Genomic DNA, 22,262 nt, shown 5'->3' on the forward strand with positions numbered 1-22,262 from the left:
TCTTGTAATCTTCACCTTGGCTCCTTGACGTATGAGAGTCGTCAAATTGTAACTTCTGACATTGATTATGAAAGCTATTGAATTAGAGCTTTCATCAGTTGTTATGAAGGTTGTCAGATTGTAACCTTCATTGATCTATGTGAAAGTCTTCAAATTATAGTCTTCTGAAAGCCGTCAAATTGTAATTGTTGGACCCTAGAGGGGGGGTGATTAGGGTCAAGAGGCTCTAATATGCAATTTAAAACTCAGCACAAGCAAACCACAAAACAGAAGTGCAATCAAATAGAAAGAGATAGAGTTAGGAATCGTTATCCTTGACGCGCGATGTGTTAACGAGGTTCGGCCCGCTGACCTACGTCCCCGCTCCCCACTCTCGAGGAGAAATCCACTAACACATCCGGTTTGGAAGCCGGAACTTCGTCTACACAGCGATCCCACAAGATCTCTCTCTCACTACACAGTTTGATCTCACAGATCACACTCCCTCACAGTAGATCTCCACAGATCTCACTCACACAGCAGAAGAAAGAAATGCAAGAACCTCTCTTTACACAGCCCTTATAGCAAAGAGAAGGTATACTGAAGCTGGGAGGTGAATCACACTTGAAACAGAGAGAAAAACAGAGTTTTGAAAATTTTCTCAGGAAACAGAAAAAGCTCTCTGGTTTTCAAACGTTAGGGCTTAGAGGAAGAAGAAGAGGTCTGGGGATTTTATAGGAGAGTTTAAATCATTTTAAAACAAAAAACAAATCTACCCAAATGAGATAATAATCTCTTCTTCAGACCCTCATCACAGACTGTGCCAATCACTAACAAGTGAAAGCACAGGGTTCGAGGCAAACGACCGTTTTAAAAAAGTCGCGGCTGAACAGAGGCAAAAATCGGTTGACCGAAGAAAATATCGGTCGACCGAAAAATACCTTCGGTCGACCGACCGAAAAAATCGGTCGACCGCCAGCAGCTAAGGAGTTTTGACAAAACATCCAGAGACTCATCGGTCGACCGGCACGGTCGACCGATTAAAGATTGAAAATTCGGTCGACCGTACCGGTCGACCGACGACACTCTGGAAACATACTGAAGAAAGGTCATCGGATCGGTCGACCGGACCGGTCGACCGATTTCTGACATATTCTGAAATCAGGTTATTTGACCAAGTTGAAATATTTCCAAAATATTCATTTGACCTCTGAAAATTCTGAAACTTTGTAAAATGTTTTTAATACTAAAAACAAACTGCTTGGAAAAAGAATTTTGCAGATAGGTACTCAAACTTGTGAAAAATAGTATTTTGTGAAAAACGCTTAAAAGCACAAGTCTAAAAACGTGTGTGTGATTCCCAATAGCTTCAAGTAAACTCAGTAACTCTTTGCCTACATTCTAGCACTAGAGAGAAAAACAAAAGAAAGCTAATATCCTCATATAGAGAGCAATATACTTGAGCTTTGATATAGCTTGAATCGGATGAAGCTTTTGATCGAATTTGTCGTTCTTGAAATAACGTTGCTTCATCTCTTGGCCTCCTCCTCCTTTGGATATCTTCGTTGTAGCATATATTCCATCCATCCTCCATTAATGGCACTAACGAGCTTGACAAATGAATTTACTACATTTATACTCAATAAGCCATTAGTACCGATAATGGTGGTTGTAAGAACATCATCAAAACATAAGGGCTAACAATCTCCCCCTTTTTGATGATGACAACCAACCATTATATAAGAGCAAAAATAAAATAGCTTATAGATAGGTGCTCCCCCTATCTATGAGCTCCCCCTAAATATATGCAACAAATGAGGAGATTTCTCTCCCCCTTTGTCACCATCAAAAATGGGGTAAAGAGAAATGCCAAATGCAAAATGCAACTAATCAAGCAAGCAATGTAGAACTTTCACATAGTGCATAAGCCCAAACCATTTCTTATGCGACAAAAATCATCCTCTCCAAGAGGCTTAGTAAATATATCCGCTAGTTGAGATTTGGTGTCAACAAATACTAGGGATACATCTTGTCGCTCTACATGATCGCGTAAGAAATGATGGCGTACATCAATATGTTTAGTTCTAGAATGCAAAACCGAATTTTTGGAAATATTTATAGCACTTGTGTTATCACAAAAGATTTTAATATTTTGAAAATTCAAATCATAGTCAACTAAACTTTGTTTCATCCATAAAACTTGAGCACAACATAAGCCGGCGGCAATGTATTCCGCTTCCGTAGTGGACAATGCAACACAATTTTGTTTCTTGGAAGCCCAAGAAACAAGGGAATTTCCTAAGAATTGGCATGTTCCACTAGTACTCTTGCGATCTACCTTACATCCGGCAAAGTCGGCATCACAAAAACCATATAAATCAAAAGTGGTGCTTTTTGGATAAAACAAACCAAGGTTAAAAGTTCCATTAACATACTTAATGATCCTTTTAACCGCAATTAAATGAGATGCTTTTGGAGAAGCTTGAAAACGTGCACATGCACATACACTAAACATGATGTCGGGTCTACTAGCGGTGAGATAAAGAAGACTACCTATCATACCTCGGTATAGTTTTTGGTCCACATCTTCACCACTCTCATCCGCATCAAGCTTAACACTAGTACTCATGGGAGTAGGCGCATGCTTAGAATTCTCCAACTTGAATTTCTTCACCAATTCCTTCGCATACTTGCTTTGTGAAATGAAGATCCCATCCTTAGTTTGCTTGACTTGGAGCCCGAGAAAGAATGTAAGCTCTCCCATCATACTCATCTCAAAGTGATCCTGCATTACTTTAGAAAATTCCTTGCACAAGGATTCATTAGTAGCACCGAAAATGATGTCATCCACATATATTTGAACTAAAATGAAATCATTTTTCCTTTTTCTCACAAAAAGTGTGTTATCAATTGTTCCTTTTGAAAAACCATTTTCAATAAGAAAACTAGAGAGGCGAGCATACCAAGCCCTAGGAGCTTGTTTCAACCCATATAAAGCTTTTTGTACCCGGTAAACATGATTAGGAAAAGCATGATCTATAAAACCGGGGGGTTGCTCAACATACACTTCCTCTTCTATAAAACCATTTAAGAAAGCACTTTTGACATCCATTTGAAATAGTTTGAAATTTTTAAAACTAGCAAATGCCAAAAACATCCTAATAGATTCCAACCTTGCAACCGGTGCAAAGGTTTCATCATAGTCTATGCCCTCCTCTTGATTGTATCCTTGGGCAACCAAACGAGCTTTATTTCTAGTTACAATGCCATGTTCATCAAGTTTGTTTCTAAAAACCCATTTTGTACCAATAACACTAGCATTGTTAGGTCTAGGAACTAACTTCCAAACTTCATTTCTTTGAAAATTGTTTAATTCTTCATGCATAGCCAAAACCCAAAACTCATCATTTAAAGCATCATTAACCTTTTTAGGTTCTAGTTGAGATAGAAATGCAACATTACCACATTCACTCAAGGCTTTTGAGCGAGTTATAACTCCTTTTGAAGGGCTCCCAATGATTTGTTCCTTTGGATGGTTTGATGTGAATTTCCAAGCTTTAGGTGGTTCAACTTGTTCTTGAGCATTGGTGCTATCTACATCCTTTTGAACTTCTATAGAGGGAGTGTCATTGATTTGCAACAAGTCCAATCCTCCCTCAATATCATCATCATCATCTTTCCTAGGCAACACAACTTGAGAGCCAACATTAGTCTCATCAAAAGTAACGTTTATAGACTCTTCAACAACGAGGCTTCGTTTATTGAAGACCCTATAAGCCTTACTTCGAGGTGCATAACCCAAGAAAATACCAACATCAATTTTGGAATCAAATTTATCATGGTGATCTTTTGTATTTAAAATAAAGCATTTGCAACCAAAGACACGAAAATAACCAATGAAAGGAGTTTTTCCATAATAAAGTTCATAAGGAGTTTTCTTAAGCTTTGGTCTAATCAAAACACGATTTAAAACATGGCAAGCCGTATTGACGGCTTCCGCCCAAAAATATTTTGGTAAATCAAATGAGTTTAACATAGTGCGTGCCATCTCTTGTATGGTACGATTTTTCCGTTCAACAACACCATTTTGTTGTGGTGTTCTAGGAGCGGAAAACATATGAGTTATACCATGATGAGCACAAAAATCATAGAAAAATTCATTTTGAAATTCACCACCATGATCACTTCTTATTTTAACAACTTTCAAATCCTTTTCATTTTCAATTCTTTTAACATGATTAGCAAATTCTTCAAAACAATCATTTTTCTTAGCAAGAAATATTGTCCATGTAAAACGAGAAAAATCATCAATAATCACAAAAACATAGTGTTTGCCTCCAAGAGAGGTAACACGCATAGGACCAAATAAATCAAGATGAAGTAATTGCAAGGGTTTAGAAGTTGATACCTCATGGATGGATTTGAAAGAAGATTTTGTTTGTTTACCTTTGGCACAATCCTCACAAATTGTATCTTTTATGAAGTGCAAGCTAGGTAGCCCTTTCACAAGATTCTTCTTAGACAATTTTGATATTAACTCCATATTTGCATGTCCAAGTCTCTTGTGCCAAATCCAAGGATTTTCATCAATTGCCGCAAGACACTTTACATCTTGATTCACTAACTCATTCATCTCAAAAATGTAAACATTAGACTTGCGATTTGCAATAAAAACAATTTTTCCATCCATACTAATGATGCATTTATCCGGTTTAAAAGAAATATCAAAACCTTTATCACTTAATTGGCTAATGCTAAGAAGATTATGATTCAAACCATTTACTAAATAAACATCTTCTATAATGGGTGAGGGTTTCTTACCAATAGAACCGATACCAATGATTTTACCTTTCTCACCACCACCGAAGGAGACATTGCCTCCTTCAATCCTTGATAGGGTTGCAAATAACTCTTTGTTGCCCGTCATATGATGTGAGCAACCACTATCAAGGTACCACATCTCCTTACGTCGTTGCCGTGACGTTCCCTACAAAAGAAGAAGATGAAGGTGTAGTAGCTTTAGGTACCCATGTCTTGGGTCCTTGGTGGTTAGTAGTCTTGGTACCTTTGGGTACCCATATCATTCCATAAAAATCATGGTTGTCTTTAATCCTACAATGAGTAGAAATATGTCCATGTCTCATACAATATGTGCACACAAAATTTCTTTTGTATGCATGAGAGTGAGAGCCATAAAACCTATTTCTACCATGATGATAATTAGCAAAAACATGAGTGGGTCTAGTCCTACAACCCTCAATTTCTAATCTTTCAATCTTTGATCTTAATTGCTTATTCTCGAAATCGAGATCTCCTAGCAATTCATCTTTAAGAGCAAGAGAGGTTGTTAGTTGTTCTAGCTTAATATCACAAGAGGCATGCAATTTTTTGAAAGAAGAGTATTCTTTAGACATTCTTTTAAATTCAAAGTTCAACTCTTCTAAAGCCATAGCTATGTCACATTGCATATAAAAAGATTCACTTTCGGCCTCGGATATTACCTCATGTTCATTTGCCATGAAACAAACATTTGGGTCATGAAGAGCAAGTTTGGCTCCTTCTTCATCACTATCCGAGTCACTTGGTTCGGATTCTTCCCATCCGGCATACATAGCCTTCTTCTTCTTGTACTTCATGTACTTTTCTTTGAGCTTGGGGCAATCCTTAGCGATGTGACCCGGTTCATTGCATTCAAAACATTTACCTACACGAGAGGAAAACTTGTTGTTAGATCGGGGGTTAAATTTTTTGTTCATCTTTATGAGTCTAGAGATTCTTCTAGAGAGATGAGCCACTTCTCTAGAAAAATCGACTTCACTCTCCGACGATGAAGATGAGTTGTCACTAGCTCCTTTGAGAGCTATGGTCTTCAACTTTGGTGACGGCTCCTCAACTTCACGTGATGGCACTTCCTCCTTCTCCTTCCCCTTGAGCTTCTTCTCATGCACTTTGAGCTTTCCGATAAGGCTATCAAGAGCTAAGGTAGTGAGGTCATGAGCTTCCTCAATTGCCGTAGCTTTGGGCTCCCATGCCGGGGTCAAGGAGCGAAGTATCTTGTAGTTCATCTCTTGAATGGATAATTGCTTATCTAGACCATGTAATTCATTAATGATATTAGTAAAACGGGAAAACATAGCATCAATGGATTCATTAGGAAGCATTTTGAATAGTTCATAATCATGCATATTGGGGGGTTCCTTCGTGTGTAATACACAATTTCACCCATATTTCGTATGCGGTTGCACACGTGGAAACTCTATTGTATTCATTGGGGGAAAGACCACAGATTAAGGTGTTCATGGCCTTAGCATTGAGATTGGCAAGGTGCCTTTCATCATCGGACATGTTCTCGACTTTGGACTTCTCTACATATTTCTTTTCTATGAGCCCTAGGATGTCAAGATCAATGCAACGAAGGTAAATTCTCATCCTAGCCTTCCAATAAGTAAAATTGGTCCCGGTGAAGAGTGGTGGTCTAGTGGTTGATTGTCCTTCTAACATATGCATATTCAAAGAGGCATCCATTAGATCTTTTCTCTAAGGTGGTTAAACCAAAAATTAATATAGAGACCAAGCTCTGATACCAATTGTTGAACCCTAGGGGGGGGGTGATTAGGGTCAAGAGGCTCTAATATGCAATAAAAATTAAACACAAGCAAACCACAAAATAGTAAAGCAGTTAAAGTAAGAGAGATAGGGTTAGGAGTTTGTTATCCTTGATGCGCGATGTGTTAACGAGGTTTGGCCCTCTGGCCTACGTCCCCGCTTCCCACTCTCGAGGAAAAATCCACTACACACCCGGTTTGGAAGCCTGAACTTCGTCTACATAGCGATCCCACACGATCTCTCTCACTACACAGTTTGATCTCAACAGATCACACTCCCTCACAGTTGATCTACACAAGATCTCACTCACACAGCAGAAGAAAAAGGTGCAAGACTCTCTCTTTACACAGCCCCTATGGCAAAGAGAAAGATTACTGAAGCTGGGAAGTGAATCACACACAAAACAGAAGGAAAACACAGAAACCAGAACTTTGAAAGTTTTTCTCAGAAAGCGGCGTCTCTGGTTTTTGCAAAGGTTGGGGCAACTGGAAGAAGAAGAGGTCTAGGGTTTTTATAGAAAAGATTAAACCATTTGAAAACAAAACCCAATCTTCCCATTTAGGAAGATAATCTCCTTTTCAGATTGTTAGCTCAGACTGTGCCAAGCACTATTAAGTGAAAGCACAGCAAACGAGGCAAAACGACCGTTTAAAAAAGTCGTAGCTGACCGAAGAGAAATTCGATCGCCCCAAGCAAACATTCGGTCGACCGAAAAACTACGTCGGTCGACCGACCGAAAATTTCGGTCGACCGCTAGCCGCTTTGAAAAATTAGAAAACGAACAGAGACTTTATCGGTCGACCGGTGCGGTCGACCGACCAAAAATTTGAGCTTTCGGTCGACCGCGCCGGTCGACCGACAAACTCTCTGGAGTCCAGTGACGAATGCTCATAGGTGCGGTCGACCGGTCCGGTCGACCGCATTCTGATATATTTGCACAGACTGGTTTTTGACTTAAACTAAAATATTTGTAAAATATTTATTTGACCTCTGAAAATTCTGAAACTTTGTAAAATGTTTTTAATACTAAAAACAAACTGCTTGGAAAAAGAATTTTGCAGATAGGTCCTCATACTTGTGAAAAATAGTATTTTATGAAAAACACTTAAAAACACAAGTATGAAAACGTGTGTGTGATTCCCAATAGCTTCAAGTAAAATCAGTAACTCTTTGCCTACATTCTAGCACTAGAGAGAAAAACAAAAGAAAGCTAATATCCTCATATAGAGAGCAATACTTGAGCTTTGATATAGCTTGAATCGGATGAAGCTTTTATTCGAATTTATCGTTCTTGAAATAACGTTGCTTCATCTCTTGGCCTCCTCCTCCTTTGGATATCATCGTTGTAGCATATATTCCATCCATCCTCCATTAATGGCACTAACGAGCTTGATATATGAATTTACTACATTTACACTCAATAATCCATTAGTACCGATAATGGTGGTTGTAAAACATCATCAAAACATAAGGGCTAACAATCTCCCCCTTTTTGATGATGACAACCAACCATTATATAAGAGCAAAAAATAAAATAGCTTATAGATAGGTTCTCCCCCTATCTATGAGCTGCCGCTAAATATATGCAACAAATGAGGAGATTTCTCTCCCCCTTTGTCACCATAAAAAATGGGGTAAATAGAAATGCAAAATGTAACTAAACAAGCAAACAATGTAGAACTTTTACATAGTGCATAAGCCCAAACTATTTCTTATGCGACAAAAATCATCCTCTCCAAGAGGCTTAGTAAATATATCCGCTAGTTGAGATTTTGTGTCAACAAATACTAGGGATACATCTTGTCTCTCTACATGATCGCGTAAGAAATAATGGCGCACATCAATATGCTTAGTTCTAGAATGCAAAACCGAATTTTTGGAAATATTTATAGCGCTTGTGTTATCACAAAAGATTTTAATATTTTAAAAATTCAAATCATAGTCAACTAAACTTTGTTTCATCCATAAAACTTGAGCACAACATAGACCGGCGGCAATGTATTCCGCTTCCGTAGTGAACAATTCAACATAATTTTGTTTCTTGGAAGCCCAAGAAACAAGGGAATTTCCTAAGAATTGGCATGTTCCACTAGTACTCTTGCGATCTACCTTACATCCGGCAAAGTCGGCATCACAAAAGCCATATAAATCAAGAGAGGTGCTTCTTGGATAAAATAAACCAATGTTAAAAGTGCCATTAACATACTTAATGATCCTTTTAACCGCAATTAAATGAGATGCTTTTGGAGATGCTTGAAAACGTGCACATGCACACACACTGAACATGATGTCGGGTCTACTAGCGGTAAGGTAAAGAAGACTAGCTATCATACCTCGGTACAATTTTTGGTCCACGTCTTCACCTCTCTCATCCGCATCAAGCTTAACACTAGTGTTCATGGGAGTAGGCGCATGCTTGGAATTCTCCAATTTGAATTTCTTCACCAATTCCTTCGCATACTTACTTTGTGAAATGAAGATCCCATCTTTAGTTTGCTTGACTTGGAGCCCGAGAAAGAAAGTAAGCTCTCCCATCATACTCATCTCAAAGTGATATTGCATAACTTTAGAAAATTCCTTGCACAAGGATTCATTAGTAGCACCGAAAATAATGTCATCAACATATATTTGAACTAAAATGAAATCATTTTTCCTTTTTCTCACAAAAAGAGTGTTATCAATTGTTCCTTTTGAAAAACCATTTTCAATAACAAAACTAGAGAGGCGAGCATACCAAGCCCTAGGAGCTTGTTTCAACCCATATAAAGATTTTTGTACCCGATAAACATGATTAGGAAAAGCATGATCTATAAAACCGGGGGGTTGCTCAACATACACTTCCTCTTCTATAAAACCATTTAAAAAGGAACTTTTGACATCCATTTGAAATAATTTGAAAATTTTAAAACTAGCAAATGCCAAAAACATCCTAATAGATTCCAACCTTGCAACCGGTGCAAAGGTTTCATCATAGTCTATGCCCTCCTCTTGATTGTATCCTTGAACAACCATACGAGCTTTATTTCTAGTAACAATGCCATGTTCATCAAGTTTGTTTCTAAAAACTCATTTAGTACCAATAACACTAGCATTGTTAGGTCTAGGAACTAACTTCCAAACTTCATTTCTTTGAAAGTTGTTTAATTCTTCATGCATAGCCAAAACCCAAAATTCATCATTCAAAGCATCATTAACCTTTTTAGGTTCTAGTTGAGATAGAAATGCAACATTACCACATTCACTCAAGGCTTTTGAGCGAGTTATAACTCCTTTTGAAGGGCTCCCAATGATTTGTTCCTTTGGATGATTTGATGTGAATTTCCAAGCTTTAGGTGGTTCAACTTGATCTTGAGCGTTTGTGCTATCCACATCCTTTTGAACTTCTATAGAGGGAGTGTCATTGATTTGCAACAAGTCCAATCCTCCCTCAATATCATCATCATCATCTTTCCTAGGCAACACAACTTGAGAGCCAACATTAGTCTCATCAAAAGTAACGTTTATAGACTCTTCAACAACGAGGCTTCGTTTATTGAAGACCCTATAAGCCTTACTTCGAGGTGCATAACCCAAGAAAATACCAACATCAATTTTGGAATCAAATTTATCATGGTGATCTTTTGTATTTAAGATAAAACATTTGCAACCAAAGACACAAAAATAACCAATGAAAGGAGTTTTTCCATAATAAAGTTCATAAGGAGTTTTCTTAAGCTTTGGTCTAATCAAAACACGATTTAAAACATGGCAAGCCGTATTGACGGCTTCCGCCCAAAAGTATTTTGGTAAATCAAATGAGTTTAACATAGTACATGTCATCTCTTGTATGGTGCGATTTTTTCATTCAACAACACCATTTTGTTGTGGTGTTCTAGGAGCGGAAAACGTATGAGTTATACCATGATGAGCACAAAAATCATAGAAAAGTTCATTTTGAAATTCACCACCATGATCACTTCTTATTTTAACAACTTTCAAATCCTTTTTATTTTCAATTCTTTTGACATGATTAGCAAATTCTTCAAAACAATCATTTTTCTTTGCAAGAAATATTGTCCATGTGAAACGAGAAAAATCATCAATAATCACAAAAACATAGTGTTTTCCTCCAAGAGAGGTAACACACATAGGACCAAATAAATCAAGATGAAGTAATTGCAAGGGTTTTGAAGTCGATACCTCATTGATGGATTTGAAAGAAGATTTTGTTTGTTTACCTTTGGCACAATCCTCACAAATTGTATCTTTTATGAAATGCAAGCTAGGTAGCCCTTATACAAGATTATTCTTAGACAATTTTGATATTAACTCCATATTTGCATGTCCAAGTCTCTTATGCCAAATCCAAGGGTTTACATCTTGATTAACTAACTCATTCATCTCAAAAATATAAACATTAGACTTGCGATTTGCAATAAAAACAATTTTTCCATCCATACTAATGATGCATTTATCCGGTTTAAAAGAAATATCAAAACCTTTATCACTTAATTGGCTAATGCTAAGAAGATTATGATTCAAACCACTTACTAAATAAACATCTTCAATTGTGGGTGAGGGTTTCTTACCAATAGACCCGATACCAATGATTTTACCTTTCTCACCACCACCGAAGGAGACATTGCCTCCTTCAATCCTTGATAGGGTTGCAAATAACTCTTTGTTGCCCGTCATATGATGTGAGCAACCACTATCAAGGTACCACATCTCCTTACGTCGTTGCCGTGACGTTCCCTACAAAAGAAGAAGATGAAGGTGTAGTAGCTTTAGGTACCCATGTCTTGGGTCCTTGGTGGTTAGTAGTCTTGGTACCTTTGGGTACCCATATCAATCCATAAAAATCTTGGTTGTCTTTGATTCTACAATGAGTAGAAATGTGTCCATGTCTCATACAATAGGTGCATACAAAATTTCTTTTGTATGTACGGATGTTAGAATCATGAAACCTATTTCTACCATAGTGATTATAGTTAGCATGAGCATGAGTGGGTCTAGTCCTAAAACCCTCAATTTCTAATCTTTCAATCTTTGATCTTAATTGCTTATTCTCGAAATCGAGATCTCCTAGCAATTCATCTTTAAGAGCAAGAGAGGTTGTTAGTTGTTCTAGCTTAATATCACAAGAGGCATGCAATTTTTTGAAAGAAGAGTATTCTTTAGACATTCTTTTAAATTCAAAGTTCAACTCTTCTAAAGCCATAGCTATGTCACATTGCATATAGAAAGATTCACTTTCGGCCTCGGATATTACCTCATGTTCATTTGCCATGAAACAAACATTTGGGTCATGAAGAGCAAGTTTGGCTCCTTCTTCATCACTATCCGAGTCACTTGGTTCGGATTCTTCCCATCCGGCATACATAGCCTTCTTCTTCTTGTACTTCATGTACTTTTCTTTGAGCTTGGGGCAATCCTTAGCGATGTGACCCGGTTCATTGCACTCAAAACATTTACCTACACGAGAGGAAAACTTGTTGTTAGATCGAGGGTTAAATTTTTTATTCATTTTTATAAGTCTAGAGATTCTTCTAGAGAGATGAGCCACTTCTCTAGAAAAATCAACTTCACTATCCGACGACGAAGATGAGTTGTCACTAGCTCCTTTGAGAGCTATGGTCTTCAACTTTGGTGACGGCTCCTCAACTTCACGTGATGGCACTTCCTCCTTCTCCTTCCCTTTGAGCTTCTTTTCATGCACTTTGAGCTTTCCGATAAGACTATCAAGAGCTAATGTAGTGAGGTCATGAGCCTCCTCGATGGCCGTAGCCTTGGGCTCCCATGCCGGAGTCAATGAGCGAAGTATCTTGTAGTTCATCTCTTGAATGGATAATTGCTTATCTAGACCATGTAATTCATTGATGATATTAGTAAAACGGGAAAACATAGCATCAATGGATTCATTAGGAAGCATTTTAAATAGCTCATAATCATGCATGAGTCCACTAATCTTAGATTCCTTAACTTGGGGTGTTCCTTCATGTGTGACACATAATTTTTGCCAAATTTCGTATGCGGTTGCACACGTGGAAACTCTATTATATTCATTAGGGGAAAGACCACAAATTAAGGCGTTCATAGCCTTAGCGTTGAGATTAGCTAGGTGCCTTTCTCCATCGGTCATGTTCCCGACTTTGGACTTTTCTTCATATTTCTCTTCTATGAGCTCTAGAATGTCAAGGTCTATGCAACGAAGGTAAATTCTCATCCTAGCTTTCCAATAAGCAAAATTAGTGCCGGTGAAGAGAGGTGGCCTAGTTGTGGATTGTCCTTCTAGCATATGCATATTCAAAGATGCCTCCATTAGATCTTTTCTCTAAGGTTGTTAAACCAAAAACTGATATAGAGACCAAGCTCTGATACCAATTGTTGGACCCTAGAGGGGGGGTGATTAGGGTCAAGAGGCTCTAAAATGCAATTTAAAAACAGTACAAGCAAACCACAAAACAGTAATGCGATAAAAGAAAGAGAGATAGAGTTAGGAGTTCGTTATCCTTGACGCGCGATGTGTTAACGAGGTTCGGCCCTCTGGCCTACGTCCCCGCTCCCCACTCTCGAGGAGAAATCCACTAACACATCCGGTTTGGAAGCCGGAACTTCGTCTACACAGCGATCTCCACAGATCTCTCTCACTACACAGTTTGATCTCAACAGATCACACCCTCACAGTAGATCTTACACAAGATCTCACCCTCACAGCAGAAGAAAAAAGTAAAAGACTCTCTCTTTACACAACCCCTATGACAAAGAGAAAGGTTACTGAAGCTGGGAAGTGAATCACACTTAAAACAGAGAGAAAACAGGATTTGAAAATTTTTCTCAGGAAACAGAAAGCTCTCTCTGGTTTTTGAAACGTTAGGGCTGAAGAAGAAGAAGCAATCTGGGGGGTTTTTATAAAAGAGTTTAAACCAATTAAAAACAAAAACCCAATCTTCCTATTTAGGAAGATAATCTACTTTGCAGGTTGTGACCTCAGACTGTGCCAAACACCATCGGTTGACCGAAGGGAATTTCGGTCGACCGAAAAACTACGTCGGTCGACCGACCGAAAATTTCGGTCGACCGCTAGCCGCTTTGAAAAATTCGAAAACGAACAGAGACTTTATCGGTCGACCGGTGCGGTCGACCGACCAAAAATTTGAGCTTTCGGTCGACCGCGCCGGTCGACCGACAAACTCTCTGGAGTCCAGTGACGAATGCTCATAGGTGCGGTCGACCGGTCCAGTCGACCGCATTCTGATATATTTGCACAGACTGGTTTTTGACTTAAACTCTTGAAATATTTGCAAAATATTCATTTGACCTCTGAAAATTCTGAAACTTTGTAAAATGTTTTTAATACTAAAAACAAACTGTTTGGAAAAAGAATTTTGCAGATAGGTACTCATACTTGTGAAAAATAGTGTTTTGTGAAAAACGCGAAAGAACACAAATCTAAAAACGTGTGTGTGATTCCCAATAGCTTCAAGTAAACTCAGTAACTCTTTGCCTACATTCTAGCACTAGAGAGAAAAGCAAAAGAAAGCTAATATCCTCATATAGAGAACAATACTTGAGCTTTGATATAGCTTGAATCGGATGAAGCTTTTGATTGAATTTGTCGTTCTTGAAATAACGTTGCTTCATCTCTTGGCCTCCTCCTCCTTTGGATATCATCATTGTAGCATATATTCCATCCATCCTCCATTAATGGCACTAACGAGCTTGATAAATGAATTTACTACATTTACACTCAATAAGCCATTAGTACCGATAATGGTGGTTGTAATACATCATCAAAACATAAGGGCTCAACTACATTTACACAGTCTCGTTTCAGTCGCCCGATTGGAAGAGACAAACCAGAAAGCTCGAAGACTCCGCAAGTCTTCAATATAATGGCTCAACTACCCAATATTCCAGCACGGATAACGCTGTATGAGTTGCTGCGGTTGTCCAAGGAAACCAGGGAGGCCTTTGCAAGAAGCTTTGGCCAATTCAGAGGTGTTTCTGACTCAAATTAAGCCGGTGCCTGAAGGGCCAGAACCGCTGAGTCAACACTGCAATATAGCGACTAAGAACCTTCCCTGCATTACTTTCACCAAAGAGGATATGCAGACGAAGAATTCGAACCACGATCGACCGCTATATTTCATCGGGTACATTGGCTCCAGCAAAGTCAACCGAATCCAAGTGGATCCGGGTTCTGCTGTGAGTATTATGCCGCTTCGCTTGATGCATTTCCTCGGCATCCCAGTTAGCAAGTTGGCGTCCACGGGCACGGTTATCTATGGATTCAACACTAGCGGGTCAAGACCCTTGGGTAAGATCCGGGTAAAGTGTCAAATGGGAGATTTGAAGACAGAAGTCACATGTTATGTGATCGATGCCAAAACTTCATATAACTTACTATTGGGTCGGCCTTGGATCCATAGTAACGTTATAATCCCCTCCACTCTCCATCAGTGTTTGAAATATGTCGACACTGATAATAAGGTTAGGACGGTGGTCGCGGATAAGCAACCATTCAAAGGGCATGAGAATTATTTTACTGATTCTCTCCTTTATGGTAACGAATCCGATACTGAATCATCGGCCCATGGCACGGACAGCGGAGAAGAAGCTGATACCGAAGCCGAATTTGATTACAATGGAGGTTATATTTTAAACGACATTGTACCCTTGGTAATCAACCTTGACGATGAACAATCGTCAGAGGGTAGTTGTAACTGGCAACTTGTCAATAATAAAATAAATAACGATTTAGAGTACTCCCTGTCTCTTGATGATGTGATAAAAGAATTGTATGACAATCCTGATTTATATATGCCGCTTCGATCGTCCTATATAATGAAGGAACGCCTCCAGCATTCTTTCGGAACAACCCTGGTCATCCCGAACAAAATGAGAGGCGCAAAAGAAGTGATTTACGGTAAAGGAAAAATCTCTCCATTACCAGATCATTTCTTAAGGGAAGATGAGGATGATGACAAACCTTGTCGGCATTTATCTAAGTATAGTCCGGAAGCGCGCAAGCTCATGGAAAAATAGGGATATGATTTCGCACTCGGAGAAGGTCTATACTTCGATCGAGGTCCTCGTATTCCAGCCAAAGCAGCATATGTACCAAATGGGAAACCCGATGATTATTATAAATACAGATGAGGGTTAGGGTATGAATCTTCTTCAGAAGACGAATGTTGCTGGTTAATTAATGATCAATCATCTGGGCAATACAAAGATGGAAATTCGTCAGATGCCTCGGAATAGGATTCCGATACAAGTCTGGGGGAAGCTTTCAAAGCCCTAATGGCGAACATGGCTACAGCTAATACGTCCACAATGGAAGACGACGATCAAATGCCAACATGGGAAGACCCGTGGGTTCATCACCTGAACATGCAGTATGGTGATAGGTTCGAACAGAGGGAACCTCCCACTGAAGATAAAATAGTCCAAGTTAACATGGGTGACGAGGCTAACCCAAAGCCTATAGTCATCAGCGATAGTCTTCCCCCAGATGAGAAGGAGGAATTAATTGCTCTCATCAGGGAATACATTGACGTCTTCGCTTGGAACTATGAAGATATGCCAGGGCTCGACCCTAATGTAGCAATGCACCGCCTCGATATCAAGCCGGATACCAAACCTGTCAAACAACAGTAAAGACGGTTTCCTCCGCAGATTATGGAAGCCATTGAGGCAGAGGTTAAGAAATTGATCGAATCAGGATTTATCCGAGAGGAACAACATCCAGACTGGCTAGCCAATATTGTTCCTGTCATGAAGAAGAATGGTAAAATCAGGATCTGTATCGACTTCAAGCGGACGCTGAATACGGCATGTCCAAAAGACGACTTTCGTCGTCCCATCACAGATTGTCCATTATCGAGCAATACGTGCCGGATCTTGAGAGAATGTCTTTTATGGATGGTTTTTCAGGATATAACCAATCAAGATGCACCCAGTGACGAGAAGCAAAGCGTTCAGAACGCCACGCTTGGTGTATTTTGCTAGCACGGTGATGCCTTCGTCTAAAAATGCAGGCGCCACGTACGAGCGAGCAACTGACTAAGATTTTCCAAGGAACATCTCAGGAAGAACAGTGCGAATGCTAGCGTTGATGATTGTTGGGTTGTAAAAAGGCCGCAACAAAGTAAGATCAGGCATCAAGGATTGAAAAGCGATGTTCGAGGCTCTCATGGCGAGCTCATCAATTGAAGATGAACCCCACCTAAATCCTTCCTTGGGAATGTCGCAGCGGAAAGATTTCTTGTTCGTCGTCACATAAAGGTATTACATATCGATCCATGGATGAAAGGTGAAAGCGATACTGAACTGCAACCCCTAGAAATCTGAGAGAGACTCAGAGGACTACCAAAGGGCGGCTAGCGCTTACATCCGGCGGTTCATGCTCAAACGCTTTCTTGGGAAGTGCCAACCATTCTCTAAACTAAACAAGAAAGGGGTGTCTTTTATCTGGGACGACGCCTGCCAAAAAGCATTCGAGGATATCAAAACATATCTGACGAATCCTCCTGTTCTCGTTGCACCAAAATCAGGTAGACCGTTCTTGATTTATCTCAAGGCGATGAACCACTCGATAAGTGCCTTACTAGCACAAGACGATGATAATGGTCACGAACAGGCAGTCTATTACTTAAGTCGGACCTTGATAGGCGCCGAGTCTCGATATCCGATGATTGAGAAAGAATGCCTCGCATTGGTATTCGCAATGCAAAAGATACGGCATTACTTGGTTGGACAGACGATTTACGTCATTTCCAACGTTAATCCAGTACGGGTGTTTATGACGCAACCGGCCTCTATGAATTGGCGATTAGCGAAATGGGCCCTTCTCCTGTCCCAATATGATTTGTACTTCAAACAACAGAAGTCGATCAAAGGACAAGCGATTTGCGATCTTTTGGCGGAAAACCTGACCACAGATACGGCAGAAGTATATGATGACTTGCCGGATGAAACCCACGAGGTTAACACTACGTCGCACCAACAAGTATGGCAATTATACTTTGATGGTGCTTCGAGAGCAGTTAATAGGGCAATAACCCCCGGATGTTCTACAATCTCCTCCAAAGTTGGAGTTGTCTTAATTTCCCCGGGGAAACATGTGATGCCTCGGGCTTATTCACTGACTAGTCCGTGGTCTTAATTTCCCCGGGGAAACATGTGATGCCTCGGGCTTATTCACTGACTAGTCCGTGTTCCAATAACATAGCTAAGTATAACGCGCTTCTCATTGGACTCAGTTTTGCCAAGGAGCTGGGGGTCGAATATCTCGAAGCTTTCGGGGATTCTCAATTGATAGTCAACCAAGTCCGTGGAGAGTATGAAGTCAGGAACCAAGACCTGATCCCGTACCACCAGGAGGCCATCAAAATGGCAGACTCTTTTGAAGAATTCTTTATTGAATACATCCCTCATCTCCAGAACGCTTATGCGGATGCACTGGTAGCACTAGCGGTATCACTTGCACAGCCTCCCGAAACTGAACTATTAGTAACAGTAAGGTCGCATCAACTCTGCATACCCATATACGATATGGATATTGAAGAGGAAGATGACGTAAACATAAACGCTAAGGAGGTGAATTCAACTCAAATTGGGTCTGAATCCCGAGATTGGCGCTTTCCTATCATTGACTACGTCCAATATGGTATTTTGTCAGAGGATGTAAAAGAAAGGGAATCAATCCGCCGAAGAGCACCCAAATTCTTCTATAATACCGATACCCATACATTATATCGTAGAGGGTACGATGGTTTGTTACTCTGATGCCTTTCGAACAAAGAAGCAGAAGAAGTTCTTAAGGAAGCACACGAAGGAGAATGCGGTGCGCATCAACCCGGTCCCAAACTATATGATCGTATCAGGAGAATGGGATATTTTTGGCCAACAATGGTTCGTGACGCAATCGAATATGCCCGAGAGTGTCATGCTTGTCAAATACATGCAAATTATATGCATCAACCACCAGAGCATTTACATACGTCAACCATGTCTTGGCCGTTCGAGACATGGGGCATGGACATCGTCGGTCCTATTTTTCCCCCTTCTGTCAAAGGTGATCGATTCATCCTCGCAATCACGGATTACTTTTCAAAGTGGGCTGAAACAATTCCGCTTAAAGAAGTGAAGACGAACAACGTTATCAATTTCATCAAGCATCATGTCATATACAGACACGTCGTGCCAAGACGGATCATTCATGACAACGGTCCACAGTTCATAAGTAACGCCTTTGTCAGATTTTGTGACAAGTTCAAAATTCAAGATGTTTCGTCAACAGCTTATTATCCCGCTGCGAATGGATTAGCTGAGGCGTTTAACAAGACGATTATTAAAATCCTGTCAAAGCTCGTGAAGACCAATAAATGAGACTGGGACGATAAACTCGGTGAAGCACTCTGGGCTTATCGCACCACCATAGGCACACCTACAGGGGCCACCCCATATTCATTGGTATACGGATGTGAAGCTGTGCTACCATTGGAGATTCAAATTCCATCCCTTCGGATTACTCTCGCAACCGAGATGACGACAGAAGAACAACACCAGAAACGTCTCGAAGAACTCGAAAGGTTGGATGAAAAGCGTTTGGAAGCTCAACAACACATTGAGTTTTATCAAGCCAGAATATCTAGGGCTTTTAACAAAAGAGTCCGACAGAGAAGCTTCAAGGAAGGAGATCTGGTCCTCGTTGCTCTCGCCGACCAATAATCCCCACTTCCAAGAAGAAAGGTAAATTCGAACCCAAATGGGAAGGACCGTTTGTAATAGACACAGTCTATTCAAACGGCGCATATCGCCTGATTACTCAAGAGGGCGTCAGGCAATTAATGCCAATAAATGGGAAGTTCCTAAAAAAGTACTATCCATAGTACATCCAGGATAACTCATTTGCCGGGAAGTTCCTTGAAGAATATTACACTTAATATTCTAGAGGATAACCCAAAATCATTTTCACCACCAAAATCCCTCACTGATCAATTTTAATTGACAGTGGGTCCACCAAAAATATCTTTCTAGCCCTCTTGACTCTTTCCATGAACAAGAGGTCCACTTTCAGTTCAGAGTCCCCTTTCGATAAACGAAAGAGCTCCCTTCTTTTTCTCTTTGGTTAAGCCTTCTCATGGTCATAACCTAAGTTGAAATTTTATTTCGATAAACAAAAAACTCATCTTTAGATAACCAATCCTATAAAAGGTAGGTTTATCTAGATTTTTTAGATTCTCGGAGTGGAGATCCCACTTCTAGTTTCTTTTGCACTGGAAATAGAATATAAAATTCTTCCTTTCCAGAATCAAGGAATAGAATATAAAATTCTTCCTTCCTTGTATTCGGGTTCGCCTTCACCCTAAAAGAAGACCGGGAAATAGAATATAAAATTCTTCCTTTCCCGCACCAACCTTTTCTAAGAATCTATCAATTTAGGATTCATCCTAGGAAGTTTATCCCGAATCCTAAGCAGAGATAAGTCTGCGCCTAACACGCGCTGCCGGTTTAGTCTTTTTCCGGATAAAAAGACACCAGAGTTCGATTCTGTGGTATTCTATCCTAAAACCTAAGCAAGGATAAGTCTGCGCTTAACCCGCGCGGCCGGTTAGTTCTTAACCGTTAAAAAGAACACCCGTCCGCATATTCAACATTGTGGCAGGTTGTTATTATTAACACCAAAATCCATGCCTTACACGCATGGGGAATTTCATCCTGAATCCTAAGAAAGGATATGCCGGCGCCTAACACGCATCGCCGGTTTAGTCTTTCTCCGTAGAAAAAGACACCAGAGTTCGATTCTGGGGTATTTTTATCCCGAAGTCTAAGTAGGGAAAAGTCAACACCTAACACGTGTCGTCGGGTAGCCTATTCCCGTAACAAATGGTAAAGCCTATGTATTCAACATCATAGCACAAAGTCTCAGAGAATTCACTCTCTTAGCACAACGTTACATGCGGAACGGATTTAGACAATCCGCATGCTAGCCCGACTCAAACGGTAGCCGGTAAAGGCCAATCAAACACGTTGAAGGCTGGGGGTTAGCCAAAAATCCTACAGTCAACACCTAACACGTGTCGCCGGGTAGCCTATTCCTGTAACAATGGCAAAGTCTACATATTCAAAGTCGTAGCAATAAGTCTAAGGGAGTTCATTCCTTCAGCACAACGTCACATGCGGAACGGACTTAAAACAATCCGCATGTAAGCCCGATTCAAACGGTAATCGGTAAAAGCATGTCAAATCCGTTGAGGGCTGAGGATTTGCCAAAAATCCTAAGACAACGTCTGATACACGTTGCTGTTTAGTCTTTTCACAGGAGAAAGACGAAGTCTACGTATTCAATATCGTAGCACTAAAAGAGTTAACTCTTTTAGCATAACGTCACATGCGGAACGGACTTAAAACAATCCGCATGCTAGCCCGACTCAAACGGTAGTCGGTAAAGGCGCATCAAACCCGTTGATGGCTGAGGATTTGCCAAAAATCCTATAAATATGCGAGTCATTGACGCATCAACTTTATGAGTTGGTCTCGTGACTCGAGCATCCAACGGGATAAGATCCACACGTGCAGATGAATCAGCTTTAATAGTTGGTCCTGCAGCCTAATATTTAGGACTGTCATGCTCCAATACCTCAAGAGCTTAAACTGTGTATACTCCAACAAATGTCAAGCGATCCGAAACCCTAGGTCAACGCCGGTCAACGCGTAACCCTAGGTCAACGCCAGTTAATGTGTTGCGACCAAAAAGTTAACGTACGACGTTCGAAATCCTAGGGTCAACGCCGGTCAACGCGTAACCTTAGGTCAACGCCAGTCAACGCGTTGCGAGCAAAAAAGTCAACACGAGTCAATATATCATGACGAAGATAGTCAGTTCAAAGTCAATTCGATGACATGAGCCAAACTCAAATCATCGGTCTTAGATTTGAGAATTCGACGACGGCCAGACGATAAACGCGGCGCCGGAAGGATTTCAGCTATTCGTCAAAGCATCGAATAGACTGAAAATCGAAGGAGTCAGGAATTGAAGCTAACTGCAAGTCCTTTACACTGACCAGGCTGAACCAGTCTTGAACCAGTCCTGAACTAGCCTTGAACCTGTAGGCGTATAAAACTGCCTATAGGTCCCTTAACACAGCTCGACAACGCCAATTCGACGAACCGACCATCGGGCGACGTATGCAGACACGATTGTTAGTCCACAACGCCGAAGCCAAGTGATACGCGACGAAGCGCATTAACGAGGCTACGAAGCTAATGAACCGCACGCAAACAACGGAATAAATCCACTCGCGTGCGGAATCAAGCCAAGGGTTCGAAGAGTCAACGAGTCATCCAACCAAGGGCAGACTCGGACGAATCACGATCGAATCAAGATCAGTTTCGGACTCGAACTCAGAAGTGGATTTACTGCCAAATCAAGAATCGGATTTACTGCCAAATTCAACCACGAAACCGGACAAAACAACAAAACCCAACGCCTAAGGGGGGGCTCGGCCCAGTGCCGGCCACCCATGGGTGGCCGACCCAGATCTGTGCACGGGCACAGTTCAGAGAGCCTATAAATAGGCTCCCCTTTGTTCATTTGAAAAGGTTGAAACTTTGAGAGCTGTTACTCTGCCGGATTGGAGATTGAGCGCAGAGTTTCGAAGACTTGAGGACTTGAAGATTCAGATCTG

This window comes from Asparagus officinalis, chromosome 1 (genome assembly GCF_001876935.1).
Source record: "Asparagus officinalis chromosome 1, Aspof.V1, whole genome shotgun sequence".
Lineage (NCBI taxonomy): Eukaryota > Viridiplantae > Streptophyta > Magnoliopsida > Asparagales > Asparagaceae > Asparagus > Asparagus officinalis.